The sequence below is a fragment of the Orycteropus afer genome, unplaced genomic scaffold, assembly GCF_000298275.1.
Source record: "Orycteropus afer afer isolate SDZICR_OR568_19922 unplaced genomic scaffold, OryAfe1.0 scaffold00069, whole genome shotgun sequence".
Lineage (NCBI taxonomy): Eukaryota > Metazoa > Chordata > Mammalia > Tubulidentata > Orycteropodidae > Orycteropus > Orycteropus afer.
The window spans coordinates 452,082-458,669 of NW_006921656.1; the positions used below are offsets into that span (position 1 = coordinate 452,082).

The 6,588-nt window shown below is 60.9% G+C and overlaps 1 protein-coding gene across 1 annotated transcript in view; it reads right to left on the reverse strand.

Annotated features, from left to right (window-relative positions):
• The window catches only part of ADGRB1 (adhesion G protein-coupled receptor B1), a 69,962-nt gene that overhangs the window by 30,380 nt on the left and 32,994 nt on the right, over positions 1–6,588 (reverse strand).

Genomic DNA, 6,588 nt, shown 5'->3' on the forward strand with positions numbered 1-6,588 from the left:
GGAGGCGGCCAGCTCTGGCTGCTCTCTGCCAGCAGCCAGAAAGTTCCACGGCGGGTCTGCCCAGGCCCCTCCTGCTGTCTAGAGGCCCCACTGCACCTGCCTTCGCGCAGCAGGAGGCGCGTGAGGTGCTGGGTGCACCAGGTGCCCGGCCTTCCCTGCTGCCAACCCAGGCACTGGTGATCCCAACAGGTACAGCCCAACCTCCAAGGGCAGCCCCCTGCCCAGGCACTGGGAGTGGCCATCCCTCAGGGACCCACCCTCCTGCCTCAGAGGCGCAGGGCCTGCCTGCTTGTGGAGGGGCTCCAGGCCACCCAGAGAGAGACGGGAGGGTCCTGCTGGGGCTGAGAGCTGGCGTTTGAATCTCATTCGAACCTGGGGCTGAGCCCAGCCTCCGCCCTCCCCACTCTGCAGTCGGGGTCCGGGAGTCTCTCCACGGCAGCCTCAAGCATTCCCAACCCAGGACGACGGAGCTGGGAGGTGCCTGCCAGAGCCTTTGGTTCACCCCTGTCCCCCACCCACGGGACCCCGAAGCCCGGGCAGCACGGTGGGGTGGAGGCTGAGCTGACTCCCTGTCCACTGCTCTCTGAAGCCCACACATCCTCTGACCAGACACCTGGATTCTGGTACCTCACACCTTCCAAGCTGTGTGACCTTGGGAGGCTACCTGCCAGCCCCTTCAGCTTCCTCCTCTAAATGAGGGTGGGCGTGGGCGTGGGTGAGGGGAGTGGGTGACTGGGTTGACATGCATGGTGCCCCAGCTCTCCGTATCTGAGAGCCTCAAAGTCATGGCCACTGAATTTGGGGTGTCACACACCCTCTACTTCCGGTGCCCCCTCCTCACCGGCCCACAGACACAGCAGCAGAGCTTAGCCTCCCCGCCCCACCCGGAGGGACAGGCTCTGGACAGGGCTGGAGACTTGTGGATGCAGAGGAGAAAAATCGAGGCCCAAAGGGCAAGACAAGCCCAAAGCCAGGGCCGAAGCAGAGAGCGAGTTGGCCCCGGGGCTGCTTAGGCTCCATAGGGTGCTCCCCTCCCCTCCCCGGGCCAGTGCACTCACCCACGAAGTGCAGGTGAGGGGGACCTCGTCCCTGCACCACAGTCTCAGCCCAAGGGGCCCGGGCTGCAGGCCTGAAGTTGGTTCCCCATAAGGACGGAATATAGGAGCAGGCAGGAGCCACGCCGAAGCCCCCCACTTTCAGCTCTCTGCCTCCCCCGGGACCCCCAAGGCTGCCTGGTCACCTCAGGGAGCAAGGCTCGGGGCCATGCTGGGTCAGACAGACAGCAGAGCCCTGGTCCCCAGGGGGCAACCCACTGCACTGACCCAGAATAGAGGTCGGGCTTCGGCTCCTCCGCCTGCCACCCAGTGGGCACGTCAGCCCAGTGCTGGGCAAGGAGGGAAGTCTCGCTCTCCTGACGAGGCACGCACCCCACCCCTCTCCCCCCTGCACCCTTACTGGGGAGAAGCTGCAGTCCTCAGGACCAGGGGCCAGGCCAGGAACAGGGACCCTGGGATGTGAGGGTGCAGGGGCCTGACGTAGGGGTGCCCAGCTTCATCTCTGGCTTTGCTGGCGTTGCCCCTGCCATGCCCACCCTCCACTGTGGGGCAAATGGTCGCTGTGCCCCACACCAGCAGGCCACCACCTAGACACCAAAACGACCGACCAGCACGGTGCAGACAAAGGGAACCAACATGCCCTCCAGCTCCAGGCCCTGCCAGCTCCAAACGCCCTCTCTGTGGCTGCCTGGCCCCCCAGGACCCAGGGAGAGACCGTGCCCCTGGGGGATTAGTGACCAGCTAGCCCTGGGTTCAAACCCCAGCCCTGCTTCCAGTCCAGGGCTCCTCGTAGGAGCTTGAGACCCAGAAACAAGGCCTCGCCAGCCCAGAGGTTGCCGGGAGGACGGGGACTCTCGAGGCCTGAGGCGGAGCAGCAAGGCTGGCATGTTCCCAGGCTCGCTGGCTGGTCCACAGGGCGCCAAGCCGGCTACTGCCGGCCCCTCCTGGGAGCATGCCAGCTGGGTCTCGGGGTCCTGGCTCTGCCCTGGGCACTAATTAGCTTATCATCTCCTGGAGGCAGGGGAGGACAAGGGGACGACGCCCACTCTGCTGAGGGGCCAGCTCAGGCCTGTTCCTGGCACCTCAGGCCCTGTCAGGCCACGGGGGACACGGGGCAGCCAGGAAGGTGGGCAGCTGCTGACCGCTCTGCAAGCTGTCCACCCCAGGGCTCGCAGGACAGGAGTGCAGGCTCCCAGCCTCGAACCCACCCCACATCAACATCCTCGTGGCTGCAGCAGGCGGGGGTGTCAGCACAGAAACGGCACCCTCCCTCGCTCTCCCCGAATCCCCACTAAGAGCAGCTTCCACGGCACGCTCAGGGCTTTCTGTGCATTTTGTCTTTACCTTTAGGAGGGCCCTCCAGTCCGTCCTGTAGGTAAACTAAGGCTCGGCGAGGTGGTGTGGTTGTCCAGAACCACACAGCAAGGCGGTGGGGCGGGGGGGCGGAATTCCTGAGCACCCCCACCTCCAGCCCACAAGCCTACAGCAACCTGGAAACCAGATTTTCCAGGGCCTTTCGAAGCTAAGTGGAGGACCAGAGAGAGAGAGGCATGCGTCGGAGCCCATCCCGAGCCAGAGGAAGAGCTCAGTGAGTGGAAGCTTGCCCAGGCTGGCAGCCGAGAGCTCCCTGGTCTGTAACAGAGCAGGCCCCTGCCACCATCTCAGGCATCCTCACCTGGGGAAGCGCAGGGAGGCACAGCTCTCTCCCTTCAACCAGGCCTGCGGGAAGCGCCCTCGTAGGTTCGGACCCTGACCGCCCAGGTTGGAAGTTCTTCCCTGAGTTTAACTGAAACCCTTCCTGCTGCAGGATGCTGCAGCTGCCCCCTATCAGCAACGCAGGCTGGCTGCTCCCTTGCACACCGTGCTGCTCCCACACGTGGGAGACCATGTGCCGCCTCTCGTCTGAGCTACAGGAACTTGGACTATGTGGGTCACCGAGCCAGGCCCCCTCCTGGTCCCATGCCTGAGGAATCTGGGTCGGTGACACCTGCTCCTCCACGGAGCTGCAGTGACCCCTCCCAGGACTCAGAAGGGCAGAGGCGCCCAGGGCTACAATGTGCACTGGGCTCCCAGGGCAGGGCTGCGCCTCCCCCATCAGACAGGGGCTCCCCAGTGGGCCCAGCCACTCCCCACCCTCTGCAGGTAACCAGTCAACCCCACCTTGGGGACTCCATCCACTCTATCCCTGCCAAGTTCACTAATGACCTCTATGTCACCAAACCCAAGGGACAATTTTCTGTCCCTTCTGCTTAATCTCTGAACTCCTTCACGTCTGACTCCACACCTGGCCAAGGCCTGGCCCCTCCCTCTCCTTGAGCTCAAGTCGCCTGCCCTGGGCAGCAGGGACCAGCCCTCACCCTGTCTGCTGTTCAGGGAGACACTGGGGCCTGGTCTTGAAGGAGGCAGGGGGCAGGGTGTCCACCATGTGGCCCTCGCTAAGCCAGGCCTCTTCTGCATCATGAGGCCTCCTGCTGGCCTGAGAAGCAGGAGTTATAATGAGACTATGCTGTCAGGGTTCCCCAGAAGGTGATGGGCTAATTCATACTCAAGTGTGAATGGGAATCCTCTCACCTTCGGAAGGAAAGCCTCAAGTATGCACAAGGGGGTCCAGCTGCTGGGGAGGGAGCGGGCTTCGGAGAATCCCTCAAAAGGTCTCGGCCTGAGCTTCAAGGTCCCCCTTTCCTGCCTCCAATCCCCACCCCATCGCCTTCCAGATGCGACTTCCTCTTACCATGTGGGGGTCTCCCCCCCACACTGATTTCTTAGCTGTAGAGCATGGCCTCCTCCAGGCAGCCTGCCAGGATTACCTGGCTTCCCACCACCCTCCTGTGAGCAGTGCCTGGCGTCCTGCACGCACCGGTCCAGACAGAACACTGGTGGCAAGAACATACATGCTCTCCTGCCTCTAGGCCTGGTCCCGGCCAGTGCCTCAAACCTGATGCCCTCCTGCTCCCTGGCTGGTTCAGCCTCATCCTTCAGGGCTCCCCTTAGCCACTGCCTCCTCCAGGAAGCCTCCCAGGCACCCCCGCCATGTACTGCCCTCATCTCACCCACAGAGCTTCCTTCAACACAGCCAGCCCTCCGAGCGGCCACTCTGAATTCCGAGGACAGGCCTGTGTCTGCTTCCCCAGCAGGTCACCCCTCCTACCCAGGGCCAGGGGACAATGCTTGTGGCCCTGCAAAGACCTGGTTTCAGTGACATGTGAACCCTGGGGTCAGACACCTGCATGGCCTATGTCTGGTTGAGTTCTGGCTCCTAGGTGATACCACCTCCTTAGGCCTGTGTCCTGCCTGTGGAGCGGCCCTGGGGGCCTCTCGGGGCTGGGGTAGCTCATGTTCCCTATTAGGCCAAGATGCCTATCTCCTGGCTCCTGCTGGCGCCACTGTGCCCTGAGTCAGAATATATGCAGGACAGACCCTGGCTACAATCCCGGCCCTTCCCAAGGGTCCAGCATCTCTTCTCCTGTCTCCTACCCACCTAAGCAGAGGGCACAGAGGCCCAAGTAAGCCTGCTGGGTAGACGGGGGCTCCTGGACTCCTAGGCAGGGTGCTGGACTCTACCCTGCAAGGCAGCAGTCTAGGGGAGAGCTAGGGTCCTGCAGACGCCTCCCAGGAAGGTTGCTGGCCCCGTTGGAGGGCCCATGGCCCCTTTGTCCTCACTCAGAACCTTCCTAGCAGATCTGTCATCTACCCCTGCCAGCCAAGGGGTTGACAGTCTGCCTCCTCCCCATACATCATGTTCCAGCCAATGGCACCAGCCAGCAAACAAGAGGTTCTGTGTGGGCACAGGGTGCCTCCAGCCCTCTTGGAGGGGGTTCCCCTGGCTTTAGCAGGTCTGAATCCTCACTGCCCTTCAAGGCCAACCATCCTGATACCCCCAGAGCCCCAGACCGGCATTCTTCCCTCTGGTCTCCCAACTCTCCCACACATCCTCGCTGATGTCTGCTCTTTGGTCCTTACTGTGCCAAGGGGGTGGATCCTGGTTCCCTGGGCTACAAATTCCTCTAAAAGCTGAGCCCACCACCACCACTACCATTACCATATCATCAACATACCACCACCACCAAGACCATTATCAACACCACCAGCACCACCACCACCAGCACCACCACCATCAACACCACCTTAAATTTACCACAACTTTAATCCTCATAACCTGGACTGAAACCATCACCACCACCATCACTAATAACATCATAACCACTACCACTATGACCATCATCATCACACCACCAACAACAACATCATTAACACCACCACCACCACCATCAAACCACTACCACCACCACCACCACCACCACCACCACCACCGTCAATGCCACCACCATTACCATCACTACCAAATACCACCACCATCAATACCACATACCACCACCACCACCACTGCCACCATAAAAAATACCACCACCATCAAAAATATCACCACCATCAATACCATCCCATAACCAACAACACTGGTATGTTATCCATACCATCATCACCATCAGCAGCAGTGTCACCATAACAAACCAACATCACCATCATCACCATCATCACCACCGTCACCACCATAACACCACCACCATCAGAAACCACCACTACCATGATTGCCACCACCAATACTACCCCATCAGGAACACAATCATTAGTGCCACCACCATAGCCATCCACACTCTGTTTCTTCTATTACTGCCCTGTCGTGGTCACCACGCCACTGTCACTGCCATCACCTCATCAGAACCACTGCTACAGTTGTCACAAGGATGAGTGAGCCTGGTGACCACCAGCACCAGCCACAATAAGAAGCATTCATTGTGCACCAACCGTGTCCAGGGTGTGGTGTAGGTAAGAGAACCTATCAAGCAGGAGGTCTTGCCGATGCCGTCCCCAGCAGCTCAGTCACAGCCGGTATCAGCCCTGAGCCCCGCAAACACCTCCTAACTCTCCAGGCATCTCTCTGTTCACCTGACATCCCTGTTCACCAGTCACCTTGGGCGAACTCAAGGCCTTCCACCAGCCCCGTTTCCAAGCCCCTGCACCAAGGCTGAGAAAGGAGAACAGACCCCATGCTTACTCTGCTCTCCCTGCCAACCTGGAAGTCCTTCCTGTGTCTACCCTCAGTCCTGACTGCTTTGTCCCCTGTAGAGATGAAGGGTGGCCCCCACTACCACCCGTAGCAGCACAGAACCCTGGGCCACCCGGGAAGTTGGGGTTTGATCCAGATTTTTCTGCTGCAGGAAATGAACAGCTGCACGACAGCAGAGGGAGGAGGGCAGCGAGCGTCCAAGGAGGGTGGCCCACAGGTCTTCCTGACCCTGCTGCGAGGGCTCCTGCAGCAACGCCCACATGCCCTTGTCACACCTCTTCAAGGCCCTCTGGATGTGGGGGTCCTGGAGCGCCATGCCGGGGCACCTGAGCTGGGTGTGACCCTGGCATGCACCGCCACCATCCTGACTCTCAGGCTTCTCGTCAGGGCTGGGCGGGACAGGGCCAAGCAACACACGGGCACTCGGCAGAAGTGTCAGCTCGCTCCTTCCACACCCCACTCCCGTGG